The following is a 15,642-nucleotide window of genomic DNA, read 5'->3' on the forward strand; positions in this document are numbered from 1 at the left end:
AATGTGATACTTTCAGCACCGCGCCTCGTAAGCTCAGAAAGTCTCCGTCTCGTTTCTCGCGCATAAATAACATATAACTCCACCTCGACGAAGGGACCCTTTTCTCGAAGATGGGATGGTGGCTAGAAAAGGCTCATTCCCTCGGGGGCCTCCTCCGTATCCTCGAATGAAAAAGAGACGGAGACACCCGGCTTCGGAGGTAGGAGCCCTTCGAGGGAACGTATCACCAGGAGGCAAAGCGTGATTCCATTAGTCAGGGCCTCACCGCCGACAACGCGTGTTTTAAAGCACCGTTTACACATTCGAATTGCTCTCTTTACTGCGCCCGTGTGATCCCATTACGACGCGCCGGTATCGCAATTAGTCTTGAAAAAAAAAAAAGAATTTCGCGGAGACGGGAATTGTTAACTTTTACGGTATTGCGCATGAAGAAAAATTATATTTATATTTTAAATAGCAGAGGGTTATTTTTTCTCTTTTGTTTTTTTTTATTTTTTATTTATTTTTTTTTTTAATTAGATTTTGATTAAAGTAATATCTTTTCAATGTTAGCTATCTAGAAATAGTTGCAGATAAGATTTCCTGCTTCGATCCCTTCGAGGAACGATGTCGCGTCGACGTACCTAACATCAATCACGATTTTCTAACGAGAAAAACGGCCCGCGCTACCCCCAGGTGATAATCGCAATTTCTACAAACGATAGGCGAAAGATGCGGGTGTCGTACCCGCCGGGCAGCATCCGAAAGATGCATCAACAGGCGTTGACCGCCGCGCGGTGTAAGCTCGCCTTCAGGAGAGCCGGGGTTACCCCCGAAACCCCTGACGGGGGGTCCGTACACCGGGCTTCTCCTTCCTCTTTTTCAAAAGTAAGGATGCCTGTCGCCGATAGTGATTTGTTGAGTGTATTTGCATTTTAGATTTAGGCTGCTGCGCCCGTACTCCGTCTCTCCCTTTTCTCGCTCTCTCTCTCTTTCTCTCTTTCTCTCTTTTTTTCTCTCTCTCTATCTCTCTTTTTCGTTCCTTCACCCTTTCCCCTTCGTATCAACTACCTATCTCCCAGTCAGGACACATCCTGCCTCTTGTACACGTCTGAGATTTCTCACTCGTTGCCTCCCTCGCTTTCGATTTCTGGTTTTTGGTCGACGCCGCGCGTCAAAAGAGACGGGGAGGAACGGCAGGAGGAGATTCTTAGATGAGAAAGGGTTTGGCGGGGGAGGGAATTTGGTCGACTCAGGAATGACATTAGTCATATACTATCTCCCTTGACTGCTAGCGAGGAGACTTGTTTATGCACGTTTAAAGAATGATTAGGCGACGGCGTCGCGACGGGGGGCGTCTCGCCATCCCTCTTCCTTTCTCCCGATTCACCGTGGCCTCTTCATCCCGTTTTTATAGTTATAATTCTTCCCTCCATTTGCCCCGCGGCCAAGTCGCCGGCTCGGGCGGCTGTGGTGGCCGAAAATCACCGCGGGGCCTTGCCTTCCGAACTCTGCTTATACTGCACGAATTATAGGACAATAAAGCCGTAACAAACATATTTCACTTCGAAATAACAATGCGAGGAACCGAGGAAGTGACCAAATTATCGTTTCGTTTCCTAATTTATTCCATACTCTCGAATAACATTAACGTTAATTAAAATAGAATTGAAAAATGGCCTAAAAGTTGAAAGAAAAAAAAAAAATAAAATAAAAAGAAAAAATTGAGTAATTTATTTCTGAAAATATTTTGCCAGAAATACGCAAACAATTTACCCCAAATTACACTTTTTTTTAATAATAAAATCGTGCAGCAGTAAATGGATTTTGAACGTTGAAAAGTCAGTGCAATTATTCTCAAACCGACGAGTTAAAGTCGACCTTTTCGCGTTTCCGTTTTTTTTTTTTTTTTCTTCTCTCCCCTTTCTTCTGGATGGACTCACTCGGCCCTCGGGAAGTTCCAGTTAGCAGCGCCTTTTTATTACGTAACCTGCCGTTATTATTATTAATTTTAGGCTTTTTACAATCGCCCGTAGTTACTCGCTGGTTTACTGCTGTGAGAAAGACTTCGGGGAGCTCTCTCGGGAGATACTCAACTAACGAATGTTATCATCTTCTGCAAAATTGTTCTCACTAAAATTCCGCGGTCCCTCGTTACATATTTCTTTTTTTTTTATTTTTATTTATTTTTTTTGTCAACCTTTGTTTCTAACGAATGGAGGACGTCGCGAACGTTATTATTCCGTCGTGCCTTGCAGGTGCGTTTCTCAAACGACGCGGTACTGTTTCTCGGATATTTTATTATCGGCGACAGTGTCCCTCTTGCTTTAACGGTTAAATATACAGAAACATACGGAAATGTAATTCAAGCTGTTCACGCTGCGCGTCGAGTACGATTAAAGGCGAATTCGAAGGGAGAGGTGAAGTCGTGAAGGGAACTCGATTCGTCGTGCATTCCACGAGCGCAGCCGTTGAGTGACAGATCGATAATTGATCATTATTATCGTATGACCGAGGCCTATTGTCGAGGAACTTCTGCGTCTCCACCTTCGCCTTATTTTAGACCGGCACCACCAGCCTGGTAACATCCAGGGCCGCGCCCTCCCGCCGGGTCAAAGGTCAGTCGCAACACACGGACACTCGTCGCGAGTGTCGCGCCGCATTCCTATGTAAAGCTCCTCTCGCATGATAGACGAACGTTCGTTTATTCGCGCATTCTCATTTCGCTGGCTCCGCGAGCCTCGATTTATCACAACGTGATCGGGACACGTATATCAAAAATAATTGCCGGTTTTCGTAAAAGTCGTCTTCGCGGCGGAACTTTAATTTCGAGGCATCAATTCTAATTACGCCGTGGACAGGGACGAAACGCGGCGCGTTTACGCAACGATTTCCCCTTCATATGTTATTTTAGGTACTGGCTTACGTCCCGCGGTCCAGCGTTTTTTCGGTCCCGCTCGAAGGAGACGGTTCACTCGGGCGGTCATCAGCGCGGTATACCGTAACAACGCGCGAGCCGTTCCTCGCCGTGCCGAGGAACCAGGAAACGTAGATCGAAGGTGGTCGAGTTAGGAGGAGGCCCAGGCCGCGCCTGGTTTATGGTCGTTCGGGGCGAACGAGCTTCCCGGAATGCCCGGATCGTGTAAGCGTACCTAACCGAGCGACGGATACGGCGAGGTACGGGCCGCTGCTCGCGCGACCGCGAGCCCGCTCGCCGGAGCCGGGGAACATCGAAACGCAGGACGTATTGCTCTGTCACCCGCCGGCCGCCGATCTATTAGTTATGAATATCGTTGCCCACGGCGATACATGACCGGCGACTGCGTGGTGCTCTCCCAAAAATATGTACCGGACACCCGCATACGCTGGGGTCCCTCTTCCTCGCGCAGGGGGCCTCATTCCAAAATGTCGCGCGAGCCCCGAGGACCGACCTAGCGATAGATTCGTGACCGCGCGTCTCCTCGGCGAACGCCGTCGGTTGTTAATTTGAATAATTAAACAGCGCTCTTTTAATTACAAACCGTATCTCCAAACATGGTTTTTTTTAATAAATTTTTTAAATAGCACATTTAAATAATTTTGCATGAAAGAAAAAAAAGAAAGAAAGAGAGAAGTAATAATCGAAGATAAGAATCGTATTTATTTTCGTGAAGATTATTAATTACGTTTGATTAATTTTTTACATAATTATTATGTGCCAAATTATCTTTTGGCGTCGCCGCAAGAAGTTCGGTGCTAAGTGGCTAGAAAATCTGTGCGCGCGGTTAAGTCGTAACGATTTCAAACTACCGTTCGCCGTGATATCGGATAACGAGCGGTTTCATGGGTCCTCTCATCGAGCCGAGATCGTCTCGAGGATGATCGATATTTTTCGTGTCACCGGTGTCCGTCAGTCCGAGGCGGTGAGGGGCGAGTCGGAACGCGGTGGAACGCGTGGTGGGTGTACGCGTCGTAAAAAAGAAGGGTACGAAGCGGAGAATACCGCGTTGGCGGCGTCGAAGGATACCGAGGAATCGGGAGAGCCGACCAGGCGAAGGAGTGAAAGAGAGAGAAAGAGAGAGAGAGGGGCAAGAGGCGGAGGTGAAGGAGGTGGATGAGGGAGTAGACGAGGCAGAAGAAGAAGAAGAAGCGGAGGAGGTGGAGCGGTGAGCGCGGGTCGCCATTAAGCGGACCCCCTGCCGCGCGTGGCCCGCGGCAACCCTTCACAAAAAACTGTAATTGGAAATACTTTTCCTCCTTTTTTCCTGAAATAATTTATGAATCTTCCACTGGTCAGCTAGCAAGGGCCAGCCGCGCGGCTTCCAGGGCCCTTTTTCTCTCTCTTTCTCTCTCTCTCTCTCTTTCTCTTTTGCTGTTCGAACTCACGAGGACCACGGACAAGGGAGGAACCGTCTGTGAAACCAGCGAGAGAGGGAATATAACCGTGACTCCCGCCGAATAACGAACTCATTACTTTTCGGAACCTTCGCACGCGTCGGTGGATCCGTAAAAGTAGGTGAAGGGCAGACGAATGTGTCTGGAAGGGAAACGTGGGCCTCGCGTTCCCGTCTGATTGGCTTTCGCACGCGGTAAATTGCGCCGTCGAGAAGTGCGATATCGCCGTATCAAAACGTGCGCCTTTGCATTATGCACGCGCGTTTTGACTTTATTTATAATTGCGAATTCGCGATCAATAGTATTGGTTGAAATTTAAAAAATAACTCACTGTTTGAATTATTAAAGGAAAGAAAAAAAGACATTTAATATTTTAATACTCTTTTATTAAAAATAAAAAATACAAATTAAAAAGAAACAACCGCGCGAAAACGCGGCGAGACGGCGATCCTCGGGAAGCTAACGTAACGAATTTACGGCCTGAAAACTGTCGAAGGGGTTAGAGAGAACGTGTGCGATCGATCGCGGAGTGTAAGGAGGGCGCCGGAGGAACGGGGGAGGCTGTGGTGCTTCGCTTCTTATTTCGCGGCCGAGCGACACCCCGCTGCGCCCGGGGTGGAGGTGAGCCCTCTTTAGCGTCTCGCGAGGACCCTTACGGCAGCCTTCGGATGCCGTTATCAATTTGCGTGATTCTCAGGATTTATAATGAAGACGCAATACACTTTCTTCCTTACTCTACGCGGGAAGCGCGACGTCAGTTCCTTTTCGCTCTTTTCCCTCCCCCGTTCCCCCGTTCCCGGCGCGTCTCTTTCAGTCTCTTGGTCCTCTTTTGCGCTCGGACGACACAGAGAACGCGCAGGTACCTTCGTCATCATTGCCATCACTTCGATCGGCCAATTGGCGAAGGAGCTGATGTCTCACGATGGTAATTATCGCCGTGCCACCCAGGACGATGTCTACAGTTTCGCGGTAGGGGTGAGAACGGCAGCCGCGGGTGCGCAACTTGTATTAAAAAAAAAAAGAAAAGAAAAAAAAAGAAATTATTTTAAACAGCACCGTTAGTTTTTCGATTAACTTTTTATTAATAATAAAATTCATCCGGTTATTTAGAAGATAAAAGGGTAAGAAAATTAAAGATTCCCTCGCGGTGAGATACGGCGATTCGAGGTTTCCCCGGGACTACGGCATGTATAATACATTATTGGATGTCATTCTCGATAATTATCGAGCACCCAGGTACCCTTCGATCCCGAAGCTAGAAAGTATACAAAGCGATAGGCAGAAAGAATAACTCGTGAGCGTTAAACGCTGGAACGTCGTTACCGTCCCGGGCCATTTCGGATTTCTTTGGACGCCGGGTTTGTCGGATGGCATTGTGTTACGCGCGACCTAAGACAAGGTGTTCCGTTTTCTCGCCCGGCTGACAAAGGGCGCGGCCGGTCGGCGCAACAAAGAAGCGTCCGCGTCAACCGTAGGGAAAAGACATGGGGAGTTTAGGAGCCACCGGCGCGGGACCCTCTTTCCGCCCCCTGTCTCTTTCTCCCTCCGATGCCCGCCTCTTCGGGCCCTTTCCCTTCGCCCGCGCCCTCGCTCCCTCGCTTCTGTCTCGTTCCCTTGACGCGTTAAACCTTTTCCCCCGTGAGATGTCACTTATTAATTCTTTCAGTCTTTCACAAGGCAGCAAAATGAATAGCGGGAGTCGGCGCGGGAGTTGGCGCGACTCCGCCCCCCTCCCCTTTTCCCCCTTTGAATCGTCCCGTCTCAGAAGAATTTCTTCGGCGAGAGAAAAGACAGAAGGTTCTCGACAGGAACGGGACGTATCCCGCGGGACAGGCGGTGGATAGGTCAAAGGATCCTCCGGCTACCTGAGCGTCCTTACCGCTGCAGGTAGGTGGATAGGAGTCGCGGTCGTCTCCTCCTCTCATCATCCTCGTCGTAAGGTCTTTTCACGGGTCGCGCCACGATTAATAACAGCCTCTCTCTCTCTTTTTTTTTTTTTTTTTTTGCCCTCCCTCCCCCTTCTTTTACAAAGGGGTAAAAAGCGTGCGACGGAGATAATGTGAGGGAGCTGTTGTTTGAGGAAAACCACAAATTTTGGGGGTCCGAGGCGGAACGGTTGAAATATAGTAGCGCGGGTCGTATCGACTTCACGGACCCCCTGGCGATTATTCCTGGGAAACTCTCGAACGGGGGGCGGGGCGCTAGGAGACCATGCGATCTGTCTATTTCAACGGAGTTTCATCAGAAATGAAAGGCACTTCGGTCCCATAAATTCTCCGATTTCGTAGTAAAGGATAAACCTTCATTGTCGTGCGCCGACCGAAAGCGCAGCAGGAAAATCGATTATCAGATGCTTTCGTTATATAAGAAGAATAAAACAATCGAGTACGTCGCTAATTATTCTACTTCAAAACGCCTTTCACAAATTTATTTTAATTAATTCAGTCCTTAAATTTTGATTAAACAAATAACTTTTTTTTTTACATATGTAACGCAACATTTAAATCGTTATTAAAATTTAATCATACATTGGTGAGAAAGTAAATAATTACTTTAATTAAATTTTCACGATACTCTGCTGAAACGACAGATCGCACGAGTGAAAGAAAGAGAAATCGAGATACACTTCCATTCGCCGGCGCAGCATCTCAGATTAGCGACGTATAATCAAGAAGCAGGTAGTTGTATATATCGGTGGTGGATGAGTAATTTCCAGGGTCTCGTGATCGTGTCCGGGAAGAGATGCATCCGCAGAAGATAAAAAGACCGTTGGCGCGGGGCGCGGGGGCGGTCGGGCGAGCGAGGGGGCGAGGGTGTCGCGATTCCCCGCTGGGCGCTGATGGGGCTCTGGGTTCCGAGGGTCTCGGGTGCACGATTTTGGTAATTAGCTTTTTCGTTCAGTGCCAATTACGCGGCGACTGATTTACATAAGCCGGCCGACGGCGCTCTTAGATTGTGTAGAACGGGCTAATGAAGGCTGCGACTTCGCATCACGGAGGAAACGCCGTCTCGCGCACAAAGTTTCGAGGTGCTTAAAAAAAACGGCGCGCACAAAGAAAACGAGACTTTTGCGAAATACCGGGCGATCCGCGGTGGCCAGATTTATATCCGAATGGTATTCCTCGCGTTTACCGATGGTGTTTTCGATATAGCTATCGCCGATTGAGATCGATTAAGATAAAAAGACGCGAACGTACGAATTGTTAACAAGCTCTTTAGCATTCGTTATTAATAAATAAGTCGTAGGAACTCTGGTCGCGCACGCTTGTACGCTTCAACGACACTTCGGAGCGCTATCGATCTTAAAATAAAAATTCGAGGGAAATTATTCAAAAAGCAGCGCGCGCTTCTTCGAAATAACATATGGACGTATAAAGCAGACTAATGAATCGGGTTTGACCTTTGATGGATATCTTCCTGCGTCCAAGGTGACCAGTCAGGCCCGCAGCTGTCGATTCCGTGGGGCAAATAGTTGCCAGAAAAGGAGGCTGCCACCGGATCGCCAGGGACGATGGTGTCCCGCTGCGTAAAATTGTCTTTTGCCTTCCGCTGACCGCGACTCTCTCGGGTCGAGACTGAACCGTGTAATTATTCGAAGGCTCGTAACTTATATCCATGTCATGCGGATAGTGAATAGCCGTGGAAGAATCGAACATAACGGATCGCCGTTCTTTCCCTGCTTTCGAACAGAAATTATTACAGCATATGATCGCGCGGTTATCTTCCTATTTCGCGTTCCCTTTGATACTTCCGAACGAACGCTGAAATATGTTCCCTTTTGTAGCCCGCTCGAAACTTAAATCTACTGTTTATAACTCCCGATCTTTTATTAATATCAAACTGTTGCGTAATGCGATTAGAAAAAATTAATATTGCAAGATCTTTCTCTTTTTTTCTAAGTTCTATGAATTAATATTCAGCATTTAACGATTTAACGATCCATTAAAAAAAAAAAAGAAAAAAAAAATCTGAAATATAAATTATACCAAAATAATAATTTTTTATTTTTAATATCAAAGTCTCGCGTGGCGAATCGAAATGTCAGCATTTACTTGTTACAACTTTTGCTTATTACTAAGCGTGATTAATGCCCCGCGATGTGAGATAAAACTTCCGAGAACAAGCGTCGCTCGTAATATCTGATGAGCGCACAATAAAGCTGTCGACAGTTTCGCATCTGAAGCGGATCGTGCCCGAAAACGGAATAAAAAACGAAATGTATATCAGCGGGCTAAAGCGACAGGAAGAGTTGGCCCTCCCGCGGTGCGTTAAAGGGCGCATAGTTAATTTGCATGCGACACGATTTTCTCGGATTGTCCACGTAACGTCAACATAGCGTTCGGTAGCGGAATAAAAGATTGCGGGCGCCCGGGCGGTCGGCACGAAACCTCGTTGGCGTCGATCTGAAGAAAAGGTAATTACCGGTGAATTCCCGAGGACCTCTAGGCTAGATGAGGCCATCAACGCGCAGCGGGGAATCGCGACACCCTCGTCTACCTCCCCGGCCGTCCTCGCAAGAAACGAGAGAGGAACCCATATTACTCATTCGCATTCGCTCCTTCTCCTTTCATCTCTTCCCTCCGTTTATTCGCACGATCGTCTTAAGCTCGATTTTCACAAAGCTTCACGTGGCTTTACTCGTTAAATCGGCCGCCTCCAGTCCCCCGCCACCTCATCCGTCTGCGTTTTAACGCCGTGTTAATAAATAAAATCACGAAATTTAGAGCTCTTATGCAGGCGGAAATTTACGTTTATGCGTTGGAAGTGTACGCGTGTTTAATAAGGCGACAAAGTGGGAACGTTTCTTTCCTTATCGCGGGCGAGATGGACGACAGATGTTCACCGTGCGGCGTATAGGCGCGCGCACCACGAGACGTTTAATTGTCGAGTCGCGTCCGGCGAGTGATTAATAAAACCGACTAGTACTTCCCTCCGAAGTACGTGCGATAATCCTTACGACTGTCCCCGTGGGACGTGTTAACGTCGCGTCAAGGTTTCAGTGTGGATTAACCTTTATAATGTTTCTAGCGAAGCCGTAAGGCCGCGGCGGAGAGTCTGAGTGCCGTCCTAATTCTTCTGCCGTCACGCGCTTTTATGATACCGACATAAAATTTGGATTCCACCGCGAGCGAGCGAGGAGAAAAGAGACACAAGCCGGCGCTGCACGATGACCGTCTTCTTAATTATATCGGTGGGTTCCCTCGATATCGCTCGTAATTCAGCGAACAACGTCGAGAGGCACCTACGTGAAATCTCCCTCGGCGCTCCGAGTTGAGTTTCTCTCTTTAACTGATCTTTCCGTCAAACGTGATAGACTCGCGGGCCACCCAAACCTCACGTCCTTCCCGAGCATAAGCTAGAACCCTCTCGCTGGCGTTGGACTTATATTACTGAGCTCGGATATAAATAATATCTGGTTAAGCTCACGGGATTTTTTATTCCGCTTGCATCTTTTTTCTTTTTCCCACAATAATTTTTGTTATTTTATTTTATTTTTTCTCCTCGATCTCTCATCTTTCTTTTTTTTTTTGTTTTTTGTACTAAAAAAAATAATAATAATAATCGTCTTATAAAGAATTTATTTTCCCGTAATTTCTTTGCATTAATTAATTCCGCGGAGCAGAGGACTTAATTCTTGCGAGTGACGATTCCACGTCTGACCATTTGCTGACTGTATCTCCTGGCTCGTTAAAATTTCTTTCTAATGAATTCCAGCGCGCGGCAGATCCGTCCTTCTTTCGAGGAAGTCTATCTTCTTAGTGCGTCGTATATTTATAATTAATTTACAATGAAACGGCGTACCCTGCGCGAAAGCGGGCTCCCTAATGAGCGTCTGAACAAGTTCAGGCGCATGAAGCGAGGCTTCGCGTGAAAGATCGCGCTGGCGCCCACGGTGATCATTTGCGAAATAACATGTTGCCGGCACGACAAACGTCCGACGGCGTCGATTCCACGGGACAATTTTATCGCCGATGAGTCGCACGGTCCACCTCTTCCGCCCCCATGCGGTTACGTTCGACTTACGGGCGCATCTCGAGGTAGGCAGGGAATCGGGCGAGGGGAAAAGAGCCGGGTGAAAAAGAAACGGCAACGGGCGGGAAAGGCGCAAGAAAGGAGAGAAAGAGGGGTTGGGAGGGGAAGGGCGGCGAGAGGGCGAGAGTCATATCCGCGGAGGTCATCGGGCCTCAAAGAGACAATTAATGTGCCGCGGACACAATGGCGGACGAATGGTCCATTGTCAGGGCCGCGCGAGAAGCGAGTGTCCCCGCAGCGTCTCGGTCTCTTCTCCACCTCGGGAGAGGGATATATTCTTCGGGTCGCCTCGCCCCGCTTGCACAAAGGTGCGTCAAGTCGATCTCGGGACGGCAATACCTGCCTGCGACCCGGGTGCCCATTGGCGGTGTTATTTAACCGTGCGGCAACCTCTTCCTCCACGTGGCGCGTAAGATTTGCGTAACAGGTGAAATGCGTGGCTCTAAACGCTCGAAAATCGCGCCGCCTGCACTTCGGGTTCTCGTCGCGCCTTGCCAAGGGTGAAGTAAATCATTTGGTCAGTCACAATTTTTAAATCACATTCTTTCCATTACTCTTGTTAATTCGCGTTACCATTAAGAATTCGATCACGCGTGGATAGTAAGATAATAAATTCCGTCAATATCTTGCGAAAAGTATTTTCTAAGGCTTTAAAAGTTTTCTCGTCCAGCTGCCGGCGCGCGCGTATAACAACGTGCCTTAGAATGCTGATTATGCGAGGCAATTAGCAGGATCGTGATTGCATTATGACGCGCGCATTTGCGAGGGGTACCGGCGGCGAGGGCCGGCCAGTTTCGCTTCGCTGCAGCGATGAATCAAAAGCCAAAGATCCGGCGGAGCTTGCTGGGACCGTGAAAGCTTGCGCGTTCGCCGGACGGGCATCGCGAGTGGCGTGGAAAACGAAACTCGAAACTCTCTTGCCGTCGATACGGCGCGACGACGACGACGACGACGACACTCGGCACCCCCGCCGACCCGCCCGCGGCCTCGTGACGCATCTAATAATTGGCTTCGTTGAAAACCGCGCTCCGCGACGAATCCTTCCTCCTCTATTTCTTCCCCCCTCGCTCTCTCCCGTCCGGTTCTTTCTCCCGCGTAGAAACCGCATCGCCGCCTCTCGGGGCCCGTCATTCCGACAGAAAGAGAGAGAGAGAAACAGAGAGACGACTTCACCGCTTCTTTTTCTTTTTTTTTTCTTTTTTTTTCCTCGTCTCCCTTTCGCGGGATATCTTCCGAGCGCCGTCTTTCTCGCCGAGCGTTTCCCTTCACCCTTTCCTCCCTCCCTCCCTCCCCCTGTTCTCCCTTTGGTCAGCGCGATCCATTGAGCTCGCCACGTGGGAACCCGGGTGATATTTTTACGTTTCGCCATTCACGTGGAGCACTATAACAGATTGTTTCTCGGAAACGCGCGACCGGGGAACCTCCCTTCTTATATGAGGTGCCCCGTGCCCGCGTCGCGCACGGAGGACGTGTGTCACCACCGCGTGTGGGACCCACGTATTCACCTACCGGGCTAATGACGCGAGGGAGAGCGTGGAGAATGATCGTAAAAGTCTCGCAAGTGGGTCGTTTTGTCTCCACGCTGTCTCAGCGCGCTTCTCTTTCTTTTCTTTACGCCACGAAGCCGGGGCGGTGCGTTGCCCGTCTTCGCGGTGACGACCTATTCCGCGGTCACCGTCAAAGACACCGCGATCCGATCGATCAGCCCGCTTCTTTTTTCACCTCCTCCTCCTCCCCTCGATACCTCATTGTCATGATAATGCGCGGTTACGTTACCTAATTGTGCACGCCCGTCTGCGCCGTATAAAAGAACCACAATTAATCGCGGCGACGTCAAATCGTCGCGCGCTCTCCTCTATTTAAGAAACCAACTCAGCCAACGCGGTCGCCGCCAAGTGCGTTCCACATGGAACAAGCAGGTACTCGTAGTCTTCCCACCTCGCGATCAAATCTCGTGGATAAAATAATTTCACTTATTACCCTACCCTCGGGCAGAAAAAAACGGAACGTTTTACGAGACGCTACATTCTTTTGACTTCGTACTAGAATTCAGATACTATATTTCGGGAAATTTATTTTCGGGGAGAAAAATTATTTCTCCTAGCTTTACCATAATTAACAATCAAGTTACATGATCCGACATTATTGTGTACGCGATAGAGCAATCAGGGACTAGCTCGTAGGGCACGCAGCACCGCCTAGTCTATCAGCGGTTAACGACGGGCCACGAAAATAATGATTGATCGAGCAATTAAATCCCGTTGTCGTGCGACGGACAGGGGCACGCTCGGGGCTGACCGTCGGCCGGGGCCGGCGGGGGCTGATGCAGCCGTGTACCACACCACGGGGTGCCATTCGGCCACAATTGCTGGTAATGAGCCCGGCCCGAGGCCTTCCGAGGGGCCCACTTACGCCCCCTTCTTGCCCTACGAAATCGCAGCCTCACGGCGATGCCTCATGGCGACGGGCAGACACGATGACAACGGAAATCGACGAAGACGGATTTCGTTCGGGCCCCGAGAGCGCCCACGCCGATCGATTCCGTGGAATTACCCGGTGATTTCCTGGAATCCGCCGCGATCGGCGAGGCAGAGGGTCCCAGTGTTATGTAAATCGAGGGACATCTTTTTGCGAGAGCGCGCTCCGATCCATCCTTCATCGTGGCGCTACAGAGCAAACGAGGTACCGGTCGTCGGCCGGCTCTGAGTGCCGTGCGCGCGAAGACACGCGGCGTCGGTGAATCGCGAGAGGATGATCTCTCAACATTTTCAAGCTTTCGAGGCGGCCGGTCTTTGATGCCGCCGTTCATCGCAAACAGCTAATCAATGAATCGTTTAATCGTCGCCGGCGCGAGTCCACGGTGAACGGCTAGTTGACGCGCGAACACCTGAGTCAAGATACTCGGAGACGTGGTAGCTCTCTGTCGTCGGGTCGGTTGATTTACGCTCCGCGCCGACCTAATATTTACGTCACCGCCGACACAGTTCCCTCGGCGAGCGTCACGCGAGCGGGCGACGCCCGTCTTTGCTTGCGCGATTTACGCGGGGCCGTGTGCCGATCCGCGGAGTACGGGCGCTCTCGTTTATCTCGCGACGAGGGAGAAGGACCTACGGACGCGCGTCTCCTTACCTCGCGGTTACCCGAGCTGACTCCTTCGCGATTGAGGTACACCCCCCGGACCAGCGTCTACTCGACGCAACCCCGCACGTGTGCACACATATCGATGATTAATCGAGTCAAAGGGCCGCGGTCGTTACAAAGTGTGCCGCCCGCCGCGACACGAAACCCATGCATTACCGCCGGAACGCCGGCGAAGGAAGGACCGGCTCGTGTTCTAACGTTCATCTTGTCTCCGTCGATACACCCACGCGGCGCAACGCGGGCCCCCGCGAGAAAGGACGTCGGGGCACGACGATTGTGCCGGCGCAAAGGTATATCCGGGGCCCACGAAGGGAGTGCTTTATTGCACCTCGCGAACAGCTACGAGGGGATAATCGTGCGGGGCCCTCCTCGACTATCTCGCTCGGTCCCCCTTGACTCGAGCTTCTCCTCTCTCCCGCGTTTCCGTTGTCATCTTCGATGACTCTTAATCGTCATTCTTTGGTCACTATCTTTTTAAGAGATGATCGATATTAATAAACGTAGCAAACTCTGTGCTTTGCACGTTTAAAAAGAATTTTTTTCCTTTTTTTTAATTTGGTATTTAATAAAGAAATTATTCTTCGTCGTAGCATATTAATAACGAAATGTGAACCCGCACGAGAGAGTTCTGCGAGATTTTATCTGAAAGCGCGGCTTGAGAAATACCGTTCTTCCCAAACCGTGTTATTAATTTCGGGGATTTAAAGCGGCGATACATAATGCATAACTGGGCGCGATATCGGCGCGGGCTCATTCGCTCGGTTTCGTCGGCCACAAAGGGCCGCGGCTGCCGAAGAGAAATCGCCAATCGAATCCGTACGAAGATGCCCTGAGTGCGTGAAAAATGGCGCCAGACCGGGGAGAGCGTAAAGCGAGCGTATAGCGGGAGACGCCCGCGAATCCCGCGTTCGTTAATGCGCGCCGCTTACCATAATCTAATATCCTTTAATATATGGGGTGAGGCGGTGGGGTGCCAGAGGCGCGCAAAGGTCGTAACACCGGGGGTCGACCGCAGATATTTACAATTTTAATCATCGTCTCTGCGTGGGATCCTACGGTGCACCTTGCGATTTCCCCGCCGATTCCGGCCAGCCCGTCGGTCGATTTCCATTCCGCTTGACAAATCACGTGTCGAATAATTATTAAAATACATGAGGCCGACGTCATTAATGCCGCGACGATATACTGATGGAATCGCGCGCCGAGTGCGTTACCTTATACCGTCTCGTTGCATTTTATTTAACTCGATTCTATGGTTGCATCATGCATCGGCGGAGCAACTTTTAAATAAATATACATTTCTATTTTTTTTTATTTTAAAAAAAATTAAGCTTTACTTTTATATTTATTTTAATACTAACATCTCTACATTAATATGTTTTATTTTATGTTACAGTTATTGCCAGAACTCTACATACAACTCCGCTGAAGCCTCGTACAGATTTGTAAGTTGCATGATTTTTTTCTAATGAAATATAAAATGTACACGTGTAAAGTTTCTGCGTTAATACAGTTGCGCTAACAGTTTTTTTTTTCTGAGATAAACGATAGTTTCTATGATTATGACCGGAAAAAGAACATCAAATAAACGCATCTCCTTTCGTTTTACGATAGGTAATCTTAATGGCACAACCGGAAAAGTAAAAAAAAAAAAAAAAGGTATATGTATCGAGATAATTTATTGGGAAATATGTTTGTTTTCCTTTTTCCCTTATTCGTCAGCCGCTTTTCTCGAAATATCAAAAATAATTTATCTCTTTATTCCTTTTATGCAAAAGTCCCCTGTTTACTTTACGTGATAAGATCGACACGAGATTGGCATGCAACGAGACATCTATTCCTTTGGAAAATAGACAAAGGCATAAAGATTAGGCCCTCCAGCGCAGTAGCCTCGACTACCTGTTATCCCTTCCGGTGCTGTTATTTTTACCTTAATAATCCGCAAGAAGAAACAGTCTACCGAAGGGCCTAATTCCCCTGGATATTTTGTCGTCACGTTGTAAAGCATTGTAGCACGTCGAATATTATTGTAATTTATTTATTTTGCATTAGGCGCCCCTTCTTTTTTTTTTTCTTTTTGTATTCTTTTCGTCACGCAGCGTAGATTTTCGAAGC

The 15,642-nt window shown here is 48.9% G+C and overlaps 1 long non-coding RNA gene across 1 annotated transcript in view; it reads left to right on the forward strand.

The window, feature by feature from the left end:
* LOC139101746 (uncharacterized) overlaps positions 1–15,642 on the forward strand; it is a 70,074-nt gene that overhangs the window by 35,554 nt on the left and 18,878 nt on the right. The window contains exon 5 of the long non-coding RNA XR_011545610.1: positions 14,924–14,972. This is a non-coding gene — a long non-coding RNA (uncharacterized lncRNA). The remainder of the gene's footprint in view (positions 1–14,923; positions 14,973–15,642) is intronic.

This window comes from Cardiocondyla obscurior, linkage group LG04 (genome assembly GCF_019399895.1).
Source record: "Cardiocondyla obscurior isolate alpha-2009 linkage group LG04, Cobs3.1, whole genome shotgun sequence".
Lineage (NCBI taxonomy): Eukaryota > Metazoa > Arthropoda > Insecta > Hymenoptera > Formicidae > Cardiocondyla > Cardiocondyla obscurior.